Source organism: Arvicanthis niloticus, chromosome X (assembly GCF_011762505.2).
Source record: "Arvicanthis niloticus isolate mArvNil1 chromosome X, mArvNil1.pat.X, whole genome shotgun sequence".
Lineage (NCBI taxonomy): Eukaryota > Metazoa > Chordata > Mammalia > Rodentia > Muridae > Arvicanthis > Arvicanthis niloticus.
This window is the reverse complement of record NC_047679.1, coordinates 10,601,219-10,621,882: the sequence shown is the minus strand read 5'-3', so window position 1 is coordinate 10,621,882 and position 20,664 is coordinate 10,601,219. Positions and strand designations below refer to the sequence as shown.

The 20,664-nt window shown below is 38.8% G+C and overlaps 1 pseudogene; it reads left to right on the top strand.

Annotated features, from left to right (window-relative positions):
• Positions 1 to 18,972: 18,972 nt before the first annotated feature.
• On the top strand, positions 18,973 to 19,623 carry LOC117694252 (ferritin heavy chain pseudogene; annotated as a pseudogene).
• The last annotated feature ends 1,041 nt before the right edge of the window (positions 19,624 to 20,664 follow it).

The following is a 20,664-nucleotide window of genomic DNA, read 5'->3' as shown; positions in this document are numbered from 1 at the left end:
TTTTCCATTTTAGCTTTGTGACCATGTACTTCACAGAGTCAGTTTCCTCATATATCCAAAGAAAACCATGCCATTAAACTTAAAGACAGTTTGATGAGAATAGTGGAACTATTTTCTATAATTGCTTATGATCACAGGTAGCACACAATTGATACTAAGCATGTATTCATAAAAGAGGAGTGTATTCATAAAAGACAGATGGGTGTTGCAATGATCCAAAGATAGATAAAAGAAAGGTTTTCATGACATGATCCATTGTGTGAGTCTCATATTCTATCATACTCAATGTTAACTATTGCTGAAAATTAAGAAAAAATATGTGGGGCTGGAAAGATGGTTGAGTGCTGCTCTTTCAGATGACCTGAATTCAATTTTCAGCACCAACATGGTAGCTCACCAGTGTTTATAACTCCAGCTTCAGGTGATTCAACACCCTCAAACAGACAAAACACCAATGCACTTAAAATAAAAACAAATCATTAAAAATTGTAATTATATTGCCTCTTCAAAGTTTGGGTTCCTTGGTGCTTTCCTTTTCAAGGGGGTTCAAATCTGGATCCTACTCATTCTGGCAGCTAAGAAAGCTTTTTTTGTAAGGGTATTGGGGATGACAGGTAGGATGCTTGAAGGCTCTCCCTGTCAGAGGTGTTGCTGTCACTGACACCATGGCTTTCATGACTTGTGATAATATCCTTCATCTTGTGGGAGCAGTCTTCAACCCAGGAACTGACTTGCCTTACTGACTAATCTCCACATATTACTTTGCTTACTCCCTGGTACCTCTGCATCCCACCTTACACAAGCCCCTTATTTACTATGGGGAAGAATAAGCCAAGGCCTGTTAACTTGCCACAGAGTAGCCATGACACAGGATCTCAATTCTGTCATGAAGCTCTAGTACAACCAAATGTGAACCTATACCAGGAGAAATTCAAAAAGCCTTGGACAAATCTGTGCTTTAAGAACCAGTAGGAAGAGAAGTTGCTTTGGGGGACTAGTATCAAGCAATCCAACCAGGGGCCTGTTTCAGGGGAAGGAATAAGGTCAGGTAGGCTGATTATGAGTGCTGTGTGCTTCATTAGATAGAGTCTTGTGTATATTGATGAATCAAAACCTAAAATGTAGCACATATACTACTGTTATTACAGTACACACATATGAAATATTGCAAGATTGGGAAGATTATATTAATCTAGGAAGAGAGAAAGAGTAGATTTAAAGTAGAAGAAGCAATCAAAGTTCTCCAGTGCCATAAACCTGTCCATGTATAATATCTGGTCTAGCTTGGTGAACTAGACGGTTTAACTGGTATTACTTACAGAAAGGTGGGTGAGGGTTTTCCTACATGAATATGGGCAACTTGAGTAGTACCTATACCATGAAAGAATACTCAACAACAGTTGATAACACATGATGTAAAAAAGTTTAAATCCAATATGGCTGCTTTGGCAAATGATCACATCCAAAGACCTTCTAGGTCTATATAATCCCGCTGGAATGCAGAAATGCCCTCAATTACACTATGATCTGGCAGGAATACTGACATGCCCTTAGCATAAACCTTTAATGCCAAACAATGAAAGTAAAGTTAGTGTTAGTTTATAGAAGGAAACATTCATGTCATGTTTGAAAGTGACCTCTAATTGAGGGACAAACAGAGTGACAAATCAAAGAAAGATTTGACAAAATGAGTCAGAGATAGTATATGTCCAACTCCCACCAAAAGATACAGGAAAAGGAGTATTCAAGAGAGCAGTGCAGAGAGATGAGGGAGAAGAGGCAGTTTTATTGGGAAAGGTTTGTGTGTGTGTGTGTGTGTGTGTGTGTGTGTGTGTGTGTGTGTGTGTGTGTTTTACAAGAGACAGGTTGCAGGAGAAGACAGAATGACCCAGAGAATGAGGAGCCAGAAGATTAGAACAGATTACTAGAGTTAGTTTGAGGTCAAGTAGAGCAATTCAGTCAGAAGCTAGTTTGAAGTAGTATGAGCCAGAACAACTGAGTTGAACCAGCCAGCCAGAGTTCAGAAAGAGCTAGAAATGGTGATTTTATTCAGGAGAAAGCCTGAGACAACAATTATATCTGGCAAATAAAAGTTACTTTTACAATATAATATATCTTTTTGAAGGAGTCAAAATTTGAGCATCATCCTCTGAGCGCTCTCTCTCTCTCTCTCTCTCTCTCATCCAAGGAATGTAGGCATAATCTTTTGATGGCTTCTGTGGGGGATATGATTTTAAGACACCAACAACCATGCCATACCCTGATCATGGTATTTCACAACAGTTAGAGGTCATATAACAAATTACTTTCTAGTTTTTATAGTATTTATTACAGTGTATTCTATAACTCTCCTTGGTAACAATTTCCAACATTTAAATACTGTCATTGCTGGATAACATAGCTTTGAAATGTTGTGTTTTCATTCTTGAGGAAAGCAACTACATAGGACTTTTATTATATACAAATAAAAGCTACCACAGAGAATTAAAATAAGTAGGGAAATATGTAGTTTTGTTTTTATGTATAAGAAACATATGGCCATACATTTCCCAGAAATGTTTGCTATATAAAAATGTTTTAATTTTAACTTTTAAAGTAATCTTTTAAAGTTCATTCACTTTGACAAATGAGACTTCAAAAGAAAAGGATAGGCACCCCATTTACAAAATGGAGCTTTGCAAAATTTTCCTAAAACAGCCGATCTATTATGTAGGCAATTGTTGTTTAAACCACTTCCAAGTTATTCAAAGTATCTACTTAGTGATAATTGCAAGGGTTAGCATTCAATTTGGAAGCAATGAAATATAATTTAAATCTTGTTTTATAACATGGAAGAGTATAGAAAATAAGTTTTGTTTCTAAATTGTAAACATATTTAAGGATCTCAAGACACAAAATACAGAATGTGCCTTCAGACATTAAAGCAGTGCTCCAAATGTTCAAACTGCTTCCAATTCCTTCCCCTCTCTCCCAACATATATGGGCATGCGTGCAGTGTTATTGTGCAAATCCAGACCAAACTTTGGATTGCTGTGGCACATTTGCTTTGTGGTAGCTGAAGAATGGAAACAGTTAATACCAGTTGTTTGGTACATGACATTATTCCTCTCCAGGAAGTGGTCTGCAAACCTATAGCTGACTCATACAATCCATTACTCTATCTCATCCCCTGTGTGCTGTTCACTCCCTTTCATGTCTGAAGAAAAGTTATACATTGTTAATTGCTTTCTGTAAAATGTGGGAACATATCATATGCTTCCCATAAATAGCCTATCAGTATCCTATATGACATTAATGGCATCAAATCAATGTTTTAGCTTACACAGTCATTTTCTGTCTTTATTGACTTTAATAGCTAGACTATTCCTGAAACATGCTTATATTTTAAAAGTCTGTCAATGTGTGAAATGTGTGTTGCTGTCTTTAATTTGAACTGAGTCTTCTTGTACGTGTTGTGTCACTTTTCCTGGGAAGAAACCAAGAAACTTGTACGCACTCAATCAGATTAAAGATTCTACCAAAGACCAACATGGCAAATGTAGAAGTTCACAGGAGTTTCCTAGAGGAGTGGAGGTAGCATCTCCAACTCAAAGGCAGTTGTATCACCAAAAGCCCACACCAGCATGAGTGACAGTTCACAAAAACTTCATCTTTAGCATTCCCTGCAAGACTTGTGAGCATCTTAACACAGGAGAGTTTTCACTCCCTACCACTTTCCCTGACAGTTTGTTTCTTGGTGACTACCATTTGTAGGCAGCAGCTGACAACATTTTAATTCCTAGAAAAAGCTACAGAGACATGTCATGACTACACCACCTATAGGTCTCATCTTCTTTGAAAAGAACCTGGGGAAAAAAGCCAAATCAAAAGCCAGGCATTGGCAAGTCCCCCTTGGGACCCTCCTTTTGAGCAGTTCTGATGACTTTATCTGGGTCACAGCACCTTTGCAATACTCTAAAGAATTTAGTCTCTCCTTCTCCTGTTATTCAATAAATCTCCTTTTGGCTTTTGTGCTCCAGTCATTGTTTGTAAATTTTATTCCTCAGACTTATGAAATAAGAAGCTGGTGTTTTCCTATGGTGTTGGGAAGTCTGGTGACAGTCAATGTACCTTTGCATCAATACCAACCCCTTCCGAATCTGTTGACCAGACTCTGCAGCACTCAAGGAGAACATCTGAATCTCATTCTGGTATTGAATTTTGAGCTGCACATATTTAATCATCTACTGGCTGTCAGGAGAACACGAAGGAACAGCAATGCCTCTCATAACTCTTAGAGATGTTTCTGCAAGTATTGTGCTTCAGTCTGTTGATGGCCAGTTAATGAAGGAGGATGCTGAGGTTTGCATGCCGTACCATCCCACACTCACCATCAGATTCACAACTGAGACCAAGAAGTTTTGGGCTACATTTCTAGAAGTACTATTACACCGGGAATTATATATATCCAGTAAGCAATTGTTAGAGTGCTTTTTTGTTTCTTCATAATCAAGAGAAGCAAGAGGAAAAAAAAAAAAAAACCATATTGCCAAGAACTCTCTCAATATAGCTAGAAAAATGCACACAAATGCCAAATTGTTGTTAGTTTAATTTCTCATGAATGATATCTTTGGGGAAAGGGTAAATTGTTATCTAAAAAATTAGTTCTAGTCAACCAGGAAAAAAAAAAGTGAAAACTTTGTTCTAAGATGAAAACGAGCTACTGATTTTTCCCACTAAAGACATTTTCCTAGCTCTCTTCCCCATCCTCCAGTTTTAAAAATAATCTCTGTATTTCATCTCCTCTAATGCATCCAGAGTCTTGATAAGGGTGTTATAGATTCCCCGATTAGCACTGAGGACCCAACAGTCACTTCTCTGGGGGCTCCAGTAAATAATTGCTTGTTTGTTGTCCACACTACTTAGCTTGTGGTTTTCCTATTCAGCCTTTCAGTAAATCACTTCTGCAGGAAATTTCTCCTCCTCAAGGACCTAAATATAGCCTATGAATGTAACTCATGCTAATGTTCCTATTTTCAGGTCTTTAATCTAATCATATCCACAAACTCTGTATTATCAAATAAGGTAATGTATTCATAAGTCCTAAGGTTTAGGATACAGGCATCTTTCAGTTGGGAAGAATAATTATGTCTTAAAAATGTTACTTTTTTCTTTTAATTGTATGTATGTATGTATGTATGGATGTATGTATGGATGGATGGATGGAAGAGAAGCAATCAATGAACCAGCTTCACAGCCCTATAAATCCTACTTTGTTAAAAGAACAAAGCCAGTTGAAGAAAACCCCTAACTTCACATACTATGCAAAGAACAAAAGATAAATAACCTAAACCTATGACGAGTTTTTCTTTACATTACTTTAAGAAACATAATCATCATGTTGTATATAGAAATTAAGTTTTAAGGCAATTGAGCCTTCAAAACTACATATAGAGTTTTCCTCTTTGGCAAAGTTCATTAAAGTGTATTGTAACACCAAAGCAACTTTTCCAGCTTCCAATTTGCCATTACTTGATAGCCATCATGTGATCATGAATGAAAGTAACTTAATTCTGGCCATCATTGCATATAAAAGAATCACTTCAACAATAAAATAATTATGATTAACTTTGGTTTTTTTGCAAAGTTACCTTTGGCCATATAATGCATTCTCCAAATTTATAAGTCTCCAAAATGACACTTATACAACGAAGCTGTTATCTGCCAGGGTTGGTTATAGATTGAGTCAGGTTAGGGTTGAGTAGAGGTTTTCTCTTTCCATTATTATGACACATGTGCTACACACATGTCTTTTAAATAGCATATCTGAAAAAAATATGAGTGGCAAGGGCCAACCATGTAAACACATTTCAGCTTCTGTTAAAATGTTACAAACTTTTAAACTTTTCAGCATCAAAGAAAATACATGGGACATCTAATTCATGGGAAAAGGCAGTGTTTACTCCCTGATGTCATGGCTAGAACTGGGAACAAAAGAAAAATATAAGCAAATAATACATTCTATTACCAAAGGACAATGAACAAAGTTCCTGGAGGGGCTGGAGAAAGGGGACTAGAAAGAACCCATTATTGCTCTATCTTGGGACTACAACTGCTAGCTTGGGTTGGCTGAGAAGGTTCAAATGTTACAGGGTCTCTCTCTGATGGAGTGATCCTCTATGGATCTTGCCAAGTTTGTTCTGTGGAACTGACAGAAAAAAAATCATACATCTTGGGAAGAAGACCTGTGCAAAGAAAACAGCAGACTAGATGGAGACATTGGGGAAAGTGAACGTGACACAAAAGGATGCAGGATGCAGGTGCAAAAATGAGACAGCTGTCACTGCCTCATTGTGATTGACAGTTGGAGGTCCCCAGGGTCAGGGCCAGAGTGAAGAAGCACCTTTAGAAAGGAGAACAACTTTAACAAACTTTATTAGGACATAAAGCCCCAGAGGTGGGAATCTGCTTGAGGACTCTGGGTTGCACTTTTTATAGGCTCTGGGGCCCCTCTATCTTTAGGTCTCCTTTTTCTCCCTGGTTGGTCCCACCTGGGGTATTCTGACTTGGGTGGGTTCCCTTACACCCACAGGTAGTTAGCAGTTATTAATTGGTTAGCAATGGTTAGTTGGTATCAGTTGCAACGAGATTGGCAGTTGGTTAACAGTTTCAGTTGGTGGTTAGCAGTTGGTGACCGTTGCAATGGTGGTTAGCAGCTGGTATCAGTTGAAATGACCTGAGACTGGAGGGAGGGTGAGCCCAGGATCAAGAAGCAGCTTCTCTTAAAGGGGCAGGTACATATATTCTCAATCAGTCTGAGTACCCCTGAGCCTCCTTCAGAATGATTGCAATGATTGACAGCATGCCAACAAATGCTAGGCAATTAGAAGGCATGCTCTGATGGCAACGGAGGTTTTAAAGTCTAAAGATAATTCTTGCTTGTAGCACATGTGTAGTTTGAGTAAATTCAGAAATTTATTTTTAACTTATGAAGTCTAGAGGCCACTAAGAATCACTGCTCAATATGGAGGATAAAATGCCTATATTATGCAAAACTACAAATTAGTAACAACAACAGCAACAGCAGCAGCAGCAGCAGCAGCATAAACATCTGGAATAGCTGTGGCTCAGTGGAGATAGGAGGAGAGGAAGAGAGACAGAGACAGAGAAGGGGCAAGGGACAATGGAGATTTTGCTGTAAACTAGTACATGCACTGTTTTTTGTAGGTTTTATGTGCCAGAAATTTGTCAAGGATTCTTTCTACTATCATACACTTAGTAGCAGTTTATGACATTTTTATCTTCTTATACACCACTGATCAAAGGGAATGAAATAAGACCCTTAAGATCAGGAGATAGAATGAAGGTGGAAGAATTGTAAGTTAATAAAACACATTTATAGGACATTAGTGACTATAGAGTTTATTTAACCATGCCCCCTTTTCTCTAAGGAACTAAAAATCTTTTTTCCGAATGTTTTCTTTTAAGCCATCATTGACATGCCAATTATCTTCCCTCATTATTGTTCAGTAGAGAAGACAGGAAACCGTCACGATTAACAATCCACATAGTTACTAGGCTTAATTTTATCTACATTGCATAGCTGACCCTTTGGCTTGCACACTGTTTAATGTTAAATTTATTTTTAGCCGCTATATGAGGACAGAAACTTCACACGTTAGTGGAGTTTCATGTGACATTTGGATATGTGTGTGTATTAGATGTTTAACTTGGGTTAAGCATATTTATAGATTACAAATATGCATAATTTAATATTTAGTTCACATGGCATAAAAGAGTATTATTCAATTGTTGTTAATACTTTGCAGAACCATTCAAATATCCTTGCTATGTCATTTCAAAGCACCTTCAGCAGCCCCCCAGATAAGCCAAGGACTTGTGCACGTTCATGATCGGTCACTCCACATTTGCTTTCTCTCCAGTTCCTGTCAATAACTACTCTCTTTCTTCATAAATGAATGTGTTTCAGTCACTTCATAGGACTGAAACCATGCCAAGCTTTCTGTTACAGCTTTCTTTGGTTTAGAAAAGTGTCTTCAAACTTCATCCTTTTTTGTAGTGTGCATCAGTATTTTTTTTCCATGTTACGACTGAGTAAATATCCCCTTGCACTAATGTACCACATTTGCTGTATATATTCATCATTTGATGGCTATTTGGGCTGTTAATACTCCATTAATACTAAGATATGAACTCAACACACAAGAGATGAGACATACAGTGAGAGATACAGGAGTGTGCACAATAAGGGGAAACAAAATCTCCGGGCAGTGGTGGCGCACACCTTTAATTCCAGCACTTGGGAGACAGAGGCAGGCAGATTTCTGAGTTCAAGGCCAGCCTGGTCTACAGAGTGAGTTCCAGGACAGCCAGGGCTACACAGAGAAACGCTGTCTTGAAAAACCAAAAAAAAAAAAAAAAAGTTAGACAAAATATAAGTCTCATGTCTTCCAGGATCAGAGCCTCTGCCACTCAGCTTGGCTTATTATTGTTATTATTACTATTATTATTATTATTACTATTATTATTATTATTATTATTATTATTATTATTTTAAAGAGTGGATTCTTGGTTCTAATAATATATCTTATCTGAATTCCTCCTTTTGGGGAGCAAAAGGACCAAGACTGATGATAGGGTTGAGGTCAAAGGAAATGTTAAAATGACAGTTCCTTGCCTTTATAAAAAGTAATCTGACTCTAAAATATTAGGGTTTGTCTAGATCTTGAATTTAATTCCATGCTCATCTCAGTCCTTATGCTATTGCAGTCCTGATGAACCAATTATCTAACCAGTTTTAAGCCAGGATTAATCAGAGTTATAAGAGAACATAACAGCTCTTATTTAAGCATTTTTTAAACAATCACAATAAAAAAGAAATTGCAAAAAGTTATAAAGAAAAAAATTATTAGTTAAGCACAATCCTAATCTAAAATCTATCTCTTGTTCAATAGCCACAGGGAACTAAAAATAATTTACAAAAGAATATATAGTTTCATATTTAATTTTTATTTACATGTATGTGTTTATGCCTGCTTGCTATATGTATAGCACGTGTGTGTGTGTGTGTGAGTGTGTGTGTGTGTGTGTTCCTGAGACAGTGGGAAAAGAGGGGGTATGATTCTCTCCACTGTAACTGAAGTTATAAATGTTTGTAAGCCACCTATGTGGGTCTTGCGAAATGAACTCTGATCTCTGAAAAAAGCAACAAGAGCTCTTATCTGTTAAGCCATCTTTCCAACCTCCAAGAACGTCAGTTTTTGTTGTTGTTACTTACTTGGATTTGATATAATGAAGAATAAGAAGCTAAAAACAAAAGCATTCAAACCAGAGGATTTTAATTTGCAATATGAATAGATAAAGACCATTGTAGAGAACAATATAAAGAAAACATGTTACCATTCTATTTTTGAATCTTAGTATCTTTTCAGGGTTTGGTACACTTTATAATACTTAACTCCCTCAAAGGAGCAAAGGATTGACTGAGTAATCTCCATTTCTCCTTGCATATCCGATCTTTTAAATGATACTATTTAACTTTTTTTCTTATATTTTTGGTTGTGAGCCTACCCTTTAACAGCTGAGCCATCTCTTTAACCCTAACTTTTTTCTTTCTTCCTTCTTTCTTTTGTTATTTCTTTCTTTCTTTGGTTTTGCTTAGGTATCTGTAGTCATGAGTTTTATATTTCAACTTGGCTAGGTCATGAGACTCAGATGTATCTACTTTATATGAGTTTTACAGTTAGATCAGTATCTGGAAAAAGCAGATTCCCCCCTCAAGAAGATTGAATTTTGTATTCAGACTGCCTTAGGGCTTGAGTAGCATCAACTCATCAATTCTTCTGTTCTATCCACATCCTTTGGACTTGCCAGCTTCTATAATCATAAAAACCAATTTTAAAAAATAAATCTATTTTTCTCTATCCGTGGTAATGTAATGATAGACTTTGAAGAAATTATTATGAGGTAACTTAGAAATGTGGTGCACATCAGAGTTTGTATACAAAGATGGTTATGGTATCCAGTCTTATGGACAACCATCACACCTATGTGTCTCTTTGTCAGATTGGTCTGATGCTGCTTGTACCTCCAAGAACATCTCATTTGAGGTTGCTGTTTAGTGTCCATGCAAGTCCTATCATTCAAAGAAAGAAATCTTGAGTAATATCAATTTACTTTGACCTATAGCCTATTAGAGACTTTCAAATTACCCCATGCTCATAAGCAAGATAGGCTATTTCTCTAGATGAGAATGTCTGTGAATGAAGAGGCCACACGTGATGTGGAACAGATCATCTTGTAGAATCCAGGTTGATGCTATCAGGCTTTGATAAGTGTAAACAGATGAACAACATTTTATTGGACTACCTGGTAGAAATGAGTTGACAAAGAGCTGAGGCAATGATGGCTGGAACTACACCTTTGGCATGACCTCTTAACAAATACATTTCTTCCTATAGTAAAACTTAAAGCTCCTTTAGTGCTATTCAGATGAACTTGGGGTTACTTGACCCCAATTCTTCTGTCCGATACATATTGTTTAAATCTCCTTTCTCTGTTTTTAGTGTTGTGTGTCTCTTTAACTGGCATATCGAGACAATTGGCTTACTCTACCCTGCTGGGGCTGCTAGAACTAGTGCTATTACCCTAAAACTCCAGTACTATGGTCAACTCTTTAAATTTCTTGCATCATTGTCTTATGTTGTCCTTGATCTTAGCTTTGTTGTTGGTCATACATTTCTTGAATCACAAAAAAATTCTTCCACCTGCTTGATTTGAAATTATTTTATACTTACTACAGTTTTTTAAATATCTGTTGAGGCAGGGTCTCATGTAGCCAAGGATAGCTTCTGGACCCAAACTCGCTGTAGAGTTGGCATGACACTGAACTTATTATAGTCTTGTCTCTGGTTCCTAAGTGCTGTAATTATAGGCATGGGCTGCTACAACCAGTATATGTAGTGCTTGGTCTCAGATACAAGGCATGGTACATACCCTAAATGATACTCCTCAATAATATTTAATATAATTTTATCTTTATGCTGGCTAGTTTTTTCATTCTTTAACTAATTAATTTACTTTACTTTACTTCCTGATCGCAACCCCTTCCTTTCCTCACAGTCCCACTCTCACAAATCTTTCCCCCATTATTCCCTTCCCTTGTCCTCAGAGAAGGGGAGACCCATTGAGTACCACCCTACCCTAGGAAATCAAGTCAGATCATAGCAGGACTAAGTGCATCTTCTGCCACTGAGGCCTAACCAGGCAGTCTAGCTAGTGGAAGAGGATCCAATGGCAGGCAACAGAGTCAGAGACAGCCTTTGCTCCAATTGTTAGAGGACCCACATGAAGACCAAGCTGCACATTTGCTACAAATGTGTAAGGGCCTTAGGTCCATCCCCTGAATGCTCTTTGATTGATGGTTCCGCCTCTGTAAGCCCACATGGGCCAACACTAGTTGATTCTGTACGTCTTGTTTTGATGTCCTTGACCCCTCTGGCTCTCTCAATCCTCTCCCCTACTTTTCCACAAGACTCCCTGAGCTCCACTTGATGTTTGACTATGAATCTCTGCATCTGTTTTCACCTGCTGCTGGATGAAAGCTCTTAGGAGTCAGTTACGCTAGGCTCCTGTCTTCAAGGATAGCAGAGTAACATTAATAGTGTCAGGGATGGACTCTCTCTCATGGGATGGGTTTCAAGTTGTTCCAGTCACCGGTTGTCTGATCCCTCAATCTCTGTTCCATTTTTATCCCTATGTATCTTGTTGAGGTCCCCCTCCCTCCACTGGAAGTTTGACCTCTCAGCTAGGACCAGCCCCATAGACTCCTGTAGCTTCCCCCTTCCCAGGTCTCTGGCTAATCCCCCATCAATGTAATCCACCATATAAACAAACTGAAAGAAAACCCCACATGTGCTGGCTAGTTTTATGTCAACTTGACATAAGCTAGAGTCATTTCAGAAAGGGAAGCCTCAAGTGAGAAAATGTCCCTACTAGATTGGCTCATGGGAAGGAAAGTTTGTAGAACATTTTCGTGATTGATGGTTGATGTAGAAGAGCTACATCACTGAGGGCAGTGTTACTCCTGTGTAGGTGGTCTTGAGTTTATTTATTTATTTTTTTTAAAGTAAGCTTGAGTTGTATAGAAAAGCAAAAGCAAACCATGGAGAGTAAACCAGTATAAAGCACTCTTTCATGGCCTCTGCATTAGTTTCTGCCTTGAGTTCCTGGCATGATTTCCCTACATGATGGACTATAAGCTATAAGATGAAAGAAACCCTTTCTTCTCCAAGTTGTTTTTGATAATGGTGCTTTACCATAATAATAGAAATTCTAACTAAGGTAGAAATTGATACGGGGAGTAGGGTATATTGATATGCTCAAACTGACCATGTTTTGGGAAGGATTGTGAAAGGACATTAAAATGTGGATATGCAGAAACCGTTGAGTGCACAGAGCTTGGTGGGATGTTCGGTGGGATCTTGGAAGACGGGAATGCTGAGAGCACTGCAGATGATGGAGGCTTGGCTTATAAAGAAAATAAAGATGTTTAAGGGCCTATCACTTTGGTGACAGTTTGAATTAAGACTTTAGTTTGGGTCATCTGTGGCTGAAGAGTTAGTTGTCTGTGATTAACAAGAGTTCAGAACCAATACAATGAAATCTTTGCTTTGTTGGAAAAATCAACATGGTTACCTGGAGCTGAGAAATGGTATTAGGTTAGGCTTCTCTAGAAAAACAGAACTAATAGAGTATATATATATTCAATTAGTGCATACATATATGTTTTATATGCATATGAGGTTTGTAAGAGTGGTTTACAGGCTTACAGGCTGTGGTCCAGGTGCCCACCAATGGAAAGTTCAAGAATCCAATAGTTTTTCAGTCTGCAAATTTGAATGTCTCGGCTGCTCTTCAGGATATGTTGGAATCCCAAACAAGTAGGCTCTAATGAACTTACCAGCAAGAGTGAAGCCAAGCAGGCAAGAAAACAAAGAGCAGTTTTTGTTTTAAGTTTACAATGGGTCAGTGTGCTGGTTAGCGCTATGATGTCAATATGACACAAGTTAAAGTCATTTGGGAAGAGAAACTCAACTAAGAAAATGTCCCTACTGGAATGGCTTTATGGGAAAGCTTTTGTGGAATTTTCTTGATTGATATGGGTGGACCACATCACCAAGGGCAGAGCCATTTCTAGGCAAGTGGTCCTGGAATGTATAAGAAAACGGGCTGAGCAAGCCACTTAGCAGTACTCATTTGATGGCCTCTGCTTCAGTTCCTGTCTATAGGTTTCTACCTTGAGTTCCTGGCCTGACATCTCCACTGACTAAAAGCTCTAAGATGAAATAAACTGATTTACGCATAAGTTGATTTTGTTCATAGTAGTTGGTTTTTTTTAGAGTAATAGAAAACCTAACTAAGATCATTTTTTGTTTGACCTAAGAGGAAACAAATTAGATACTGTTTTATTTTGCTTTATATTGCTGTGATAAACATTATGACCAGAAGCATCTTTGGGAGCAAAGGGATAATTTCACCCTGAGTTTGTAGTAGGTCATCCAGGGAAGTTAAGCCAATAACTCAAGACAGAAACCTGGAGGGAGAAGCCGAAGAAGAGACCTAGGAAGAGTGCTGCTTACTGGCTTGCTTTCCTCTTGATCAGTTTGCTTTCTCATACAATCCAGAACCCAGGGGTGACACAGTCCACAGTGATCTGTAGGCCCTTCCACATGGCTTATAAACCAAGAAAACGCCCCCACTTAACTGCAGGCAACTCTTAAAGGGTCTCAGGTCAGTTTCCCACTTCTTAGATGACTCTAGATTGTGTCAAGTTGACGAAACAACTCAAACCAACCAGCACAACTTGACACAAAATTACATCACAAATAAAGCACAACCTTTCCTTTTTTTGTCCCTCAGTTTTCATATTAACAACACAATAGAGAACATAGTGTTGGTTTTAAACTGTTGATCTCTTTAAAATACCCCAAATCTTGCTAAAATTCCAACGTCTTTTAACTGTGGGCTCATGTAAAGTAAAAAAAAAAAAATGACCTACATATTTTTTTTTTCCAAGAGGGAATAATCAGGGCACAGTCACAATCAAATCAAAGTAAAGCCTTTAAAAGTTCAGGGCTTGATGTCAGACCCAGTCACAATCAAATCAATTTAATGCAATCAAAAGTTCAGGACTTGATGTCAGAGGCACTCACAATCATCTGGGATCCACTGGACCTGGGTAGCCTCGATACATTTATCATCCACAGAACACGTAGTCATCTCCTAGGATCCATTTTTATAACTGCTACTATCCTTGGTGCCTCTTCCGCAGTCCTGACCTCTAATATTTGCTGGTATCTTTTCTGGCCTGTCTTCAGGGACTCTGAACCTGATACAAGATCCAAAACCTCAGCTTCTTTCCATGACTCCATCAGTCCTACCTAGGTTTTTCACCACATCTAAATCTAGACCTTGAACTAATGATCTCTCTTGGGGTCTCATGATGTCAAGCTTTACCTTCTCCCCATGAATCCTCCATGCCTTTAAAACTAGTATCAACTTGGGGACTGTTAAATATCACAAATTTTGGGTGCAACATAAGATGTAGCCTTGGTACCATTCGGACCACAGCTTCCATATGCTGGCCTTGAGAAAGTATTCCAAGAAGATTTTACCTCAGTTATGCTGGTCTGTTTTTAATCACAGCTGATTTCTCAGCCCCAGATCAATAATACCTATTTTATCAGAGAAAGAAAATTTTATTTTTATTGTTTCTGGTCCCTTGTTAAACACAGCCATTTTGTTAGACCCTACTGACAAGAACAACAGTTGATTCATTGAATAACACTGAGAGATACAAAGTTTAAGGGACTCTCAAACTTTTCCTCTTAAATGTCACAAATAAGGAGTCTGTTATCTGCTCTCAAAATTACCTTCAAGGTTCCCATAAAAGCTTATAAAGATCTGAGCACTTAATGTTTTTATTCAGTCCAAAGGTCTATACATTTCCACAATCCTCCCCCAAACCACATGGGTCCATTTTAGAGAAATGCCCCCATGATTCTAGTCTTGTAACAGGGTAAAGGTTTCTCCATCTTATCTCAGACAAAGCCATCTTTGCCCTCTACCCTCTGCCCTGAATACTCCCAGGGTAAGGCACCCAACACTGTTCTAGAAAGTTGGGATCACAACACCCCAGCTAACTGTATGCTTTTAGCTACTGTTAAACAGCTTGCTTGCTTCCCCATGCAACTGTCAACCAGGATGTAGTTTTTCTTTGTCCTTTATCTTTCAAAACTCCATGCAACCAATGTGCATTTGGGGCTGTTCTGTGACAATTGTCTTTCTCCAGGCAGTCTCCAGCTTAATACAAACTCTCAATGTGAACGTCGGTTGTGCTAAGTGGTCTTAGGTTTTTACACCATACCAAGTAGCAAATGTTGTCTTACTTTGCTTTCTGTTGCTCTGATGGCGAAAAAACAACTTTGTAGTTGGTAGTCCCCAATTCAGGGAAGTCAGGCCAGGAATTCAAAGCAGAAACCTGGAGTCAGGAACCAAAACAGAGACCAAGGAGGAATGCTGCTTACTTACCTGCTTTTCTCCTTTTCTCTTAGCTTACTCAGCTTGCTTTCTTACACAATCCAGGATCAGCTGCCAAGCTGGTACTGCCTACAGTGATCTAGCTGGGCCCTCCCATATAAATCATCAACCTAGAAAATGTTCCATAGGCTTGACAACAGTTCAGTCTTACAGAGACAGTTTCTCAAAGAAGGATCCTTCTTCTCAGCTGGCTTTAGCTTGTGTCAAGTTAGAGTTATCCATCCAATCAAACAGGATGGATAATAACAGGCTTGGCGAACACTAGATCTGGACCTTTCCTTCATAATAAACATGAGCTGAAATCAACGAGCAGAAGAGCTGGGCTTTAATTACTGATCAAAAGAATGGGAACTGAGTCACAGCTCACGCTGTGGAGAAGGCATGATATCTAATCTGCTCAAAAGGTCATTAATATGTAACTGAGCCTGACTCCAGAAGCCTTACAGTTTTAAAGATTACTATAGAGCAGAAAAGTTTAAGAGAAGGAAAGTGTACCATCACCCTTTCCCAGAGAGAGTCAATCCAAAATGGCTCATTAATCTCCCCAGCAGAACAGAATTGCTCCAGAAAAGCTTTTTATTTGTTTTGGAGATCCCTTACAAAACATAGTATAAAGAATTTTTAATTTGCATTTTCCTAGTGGCCAAACATGTGCAATCCCTGTAAAATATTTATTGGCCATTTGTATTTCACTTCAGAACTGTGAACTCAGTTCACTGGCCCACTTATTTACTTTTTTTGTATTTAATTATTTGGTATTTTTTATATATTCTAAATTAGCCCTGTTTTGGATGTAAGTGGTGTAAAAGGAAAGGCAGAGGATGGATGGGGTATCAGGAAGAACAAAGTGTGTAGTGAAAATGGCATAATGAAAGCCATACTGTGCCTTCTATTCTAAAAATTAACTTAAAAAAAAAAAAAACACTTTAAAGCCTGCCTAAAGTTCGGACCAGCACAGTGATCTCTTTGGTCACTGCCCACTCTTGGCATTCAAGATGTACCATTTTGTGTAATGATTATGATCTGTCTTCTGCACTAACTATCTCTGTGTATCTTACCTGAGTACTTTCACTGGAGATCAGACCAGAGAAGCAATGGGAGTACAATTTGAGACCTCAATGACACTAGAATTGTTTAAATGTGTCTTATTAGTCACCAAACACTCTTATGCTTTCAGATATCTTTTTTGATGGTGTATTTTGTTTTGAGACAGGGTTTTACACTATAGTGTAAGCTGGGCTGAACTCAACAAGTAGCCAAGGCTGGTTACAACAATGCAAGTTTCTTAGTCTTCCCGAGTCCTAAGAATATAATTGTGAGCCTCCATGCCCAACTAAGATAACTTTCTATGGTTTCTGACTTAATTCCATTGAGGTCAGAGGACATATGCTGCAAAATTAGCATCTGCTTAAATTTATGTTTGGATATGATTCAAAATAAAGTTCCACAATAGGGTTGTCCACATTTGAAAAACATCTGATTCTAAAAACATGTGTTATACCAGAATGTCTATTACAATATAGTATATTCTACATATGACAGACAAACTGCATCCATGAAATTTCAAGAATATGGTTGCCTAAACAAGACATATAAACTGTGACATTTAAGCTGTGACAACACCAGTTTATATGCCAGTTTGGAAGGGGAAAGTCTCAGAAGGCCACACACCTTGATAAAGAGCTATAGGCAATAAATGATTGGAGAGAGAGAGAGAGAGAGAGAGAGAGAGAGAGAGAGAGAGAGAGAGGGAACGAGTGTGCAGTTTTCTCAGGTATGATCATAATTAGTTCTTCAATCTCAAATGGTCAGCCCCAAACACATACACATATGAGGAGTGGGAATGGGACTTTTCAGGTTGTATTTATAAATGTGTGTGTCTCTGTGTGAGTGTGAGTTTGTGTAGCAATAATAATTGAAGAATAAGAGGTCATAAATTTGAGAAGGTAAAGCTAGGGGATCATGTAAGGAGGTGAAAGGGAGAGAGTAAGAGGAAACATGCTGTAAAACTCTACTCATACCCAAAATTCTCAAAAATAAAACATGTTTCTAAATATTCCCTAGGCATATCTCTGATGATGCTGACCAATTCCGTCATTTTCTTTTTTTGTATTCTTATCTCCCTGATTAAACACATAACAGTCTAATGGTTGCTTGAACAAAGGAGACATGTGACAAATACCATGTAAATTCTGCAAGAAATAATTATGTATATTTGCAAGAGAATTTAAAAAGGATATTTGAGACATGGTAGTTAGACTAGTCACATAAAACATACGTACCACACACACACAAACTTGAGAAGGTAGTGAAGCAGAAAATGCTGAGAGTGTTTACAAAACAGAAAGTGTATGTTTTTAGATTGATTAACTTAGAGAATGAAAATACCTGAGTAGAAAGCTTAGTCTACTTAAAGGAATGATCAGAATAGTGTCAAAGAAATCAAACAATACCCAAGATTCCTGAATTAGACGTGAGATTAATAAGTGCCTCTAATTCTCCAAACACAAGACTCTGACTTCCTCATCTTTGCATTGACCTTTTCCACCCCTATGCAGTTTCCCGTCCCGACGTAATGGCTTCCCATCCCTGTGTGGTGTGGGCAATAAATTGCTGTGGTATGAGGCCCTTTAATTTCCAGAAACCACAATGAAATAATTGTGAATCAGAAGAAAAGCCAAAGTATAGCACAGTCTTAAGCAACTTTAGAACTGCTCCAAAGGGACACAAAGTAGTTCTTCTCCCACATGGACGAGTACTCTGACACCTCAAGGTACGGAAAAGTTACATTAATAAGGTAGGAAGAGATAGGGTCGTTACACAAAAGTAACTCATTCTGGGGAACAGCCCTGCAATACAAGAAACTGAGAAGTTCTCTGAATGCTGCCAATGGAATTGCAAAGTTAAAATGTTCAAGGAGGCCAGACAGAGCAAAGTCACTCAGGCAGTGAAAGGATTTCCATGTTTGCACAGCAGGCTATAACCCCTGGACCCCACTTGTGCCTCCTCTCTAAAGGATGTCACTTGTATGCACATTGAAGTCACTGAAGTGAGCTGTTACTGAAGAAAAACTTAATGATATTAAATACAACTGCTAGAATCATGAAAAGCAGCATATTAATTAAAAATCACATTTAGGTAATATTCACATAGCTTGTTTAAGGGAATTAGGTGATTTTCTAAATTTTTTTTATTTCATTAATAGCTTTTCAAAATACTATGTAAGTTATATTATCAATGAAGAATCATGGGGGCTGCTGTAGAACTTAGAATTCACATCGTAACGCCTGACTTTTAACGGACCTGGACTTTGTTGTTTCTGCTCCAAGTTCAGCCCAGAGCTCAAGCTAGTGGGTTGCTCTATTGCCCACCATGGGTTTTCTGCGAAGGTCTCGGCGCCGCCAATGCCAGCGCTGCCCACCCCGCTTCTTAAGATTTAGGTCTGCCTATCTATTGGTGTTTATACCACCACCAATAGTCTCTCAACCTTCTCAAGTACGACAGAACTACCACACTGACTGCGAGGCCGCTCTCAATGGCCATATCCGGCTGCAGCTCTCCACCTCTTACATCTACCTGTCTATGAGCTTCTACTGTGATCGTCAAGATGTGGCCCTGGAGAACTTCGCAAGCTTCTTCCTGAACAAGTCGCACGAGTGTACTACAAATGCTGAGATGTTTCTGGCACTGCAAAACCAGCGTGGAGCTCGCATTTCTCTCCGCACAATCTTCAAGCCAGACCGTGATGAATGGATCAGTGGCCTCTCAGCCATGGAACATGCTTTCCAGATGGAGCTGACCCTCAACCAAAGCCTTGTGGCCCTGAGCCGGCTAGCCGCCAGAAGAAGCGATGCCCATCTGTGTAACTTCCTGCAGAACCACTTTCTGGGCAAGCAAGTGGAAGTTCTCAAGGAGATGAGCAGCTACCTGATCAACATGCGCCAGATGGGATCTCCAGAAGTCGACATGGTTGAGTATCTCTTTGGAAAAATTACCCTGGATGACAACCACAAAGAGAACTGAGCTGGAGCTTTCCTCATGACCCTGAAGTCTTCTCCAGGTTACCAGGCTGAACCTTCCTCATATTGCCTTCCAGCAAGCTCATTCCTTTTCCCCTTGCCTTTGACCATTGTTTCAAATAAAGTTAGTCTGGTTTCAAATAAAAATGTTGAGTTTATTTTTGTTTACTTACTATTACTTTAACCAATAAAGTATTTATTTTATTATACTTAAATAATGGGGTGGTGTGGGGTGGTATAGGGTGAGATGGGCTGGGGTGGGATGAGGTGGGATGGGGGTGTAATGGGGTGGTATGGGGTGTGATGAGTTGGGATGGGGTGCGATGGGTTGCCATGAGATGTGTGGCCTGAAGTCCTGGCATCCGCATAGTAACCGTGTAAACACATGGTGCGTCTGGGTTCAAAGTAGATAAAGTGAGATGGGGCAGTGTTTAAATAAGCAGTGGATGTGGGGATGAGGGGAGGTGTAGGTGTGGGAAAACTGGGAGGAGTTGAGGAAGGGGAGGCTGTGGTTCAGATGGATTGTATGAAGGAAGAATAAACAAAAAGGGGCGGGGGGGGGGAAAGACATTAGACTTCGGGTATTAGTCAGTGACAGTCTTAACCTGGCCTACAAGTTCCTCAGGTTTGTCTCTATCACTACCCCAAACTAGAAATGGGGTTCCTCAATGTCAACTGAAGACTTTAATCCATTAACATATGTAAGTGTTAATGTTTCTTGATTCTAGATAGATAGATAGATAGATAGATAGATAGATAGATAGATAATGACTAAGAACTGATCAGAATACCCTGGGCACAGAGATAAAGGAATTGAATTGAATGATCCTTACCTTGCATCTTCATAACAATATCACCAGTGGGTGCACACATATTCCCTTCATAATATTTCTATTTCTGTCATTTTCCAAATGGAATATTTCTTTCCTTCAAGTGACCTGAATCCCCAAATCTCTGACCTTCACAGAAGAGCAAAATTACCTGGGGTCTCCAGAGGTATCCATATTTGTGGTAAAATAACCTCCCTGAGTGACCCAGGCTGCTT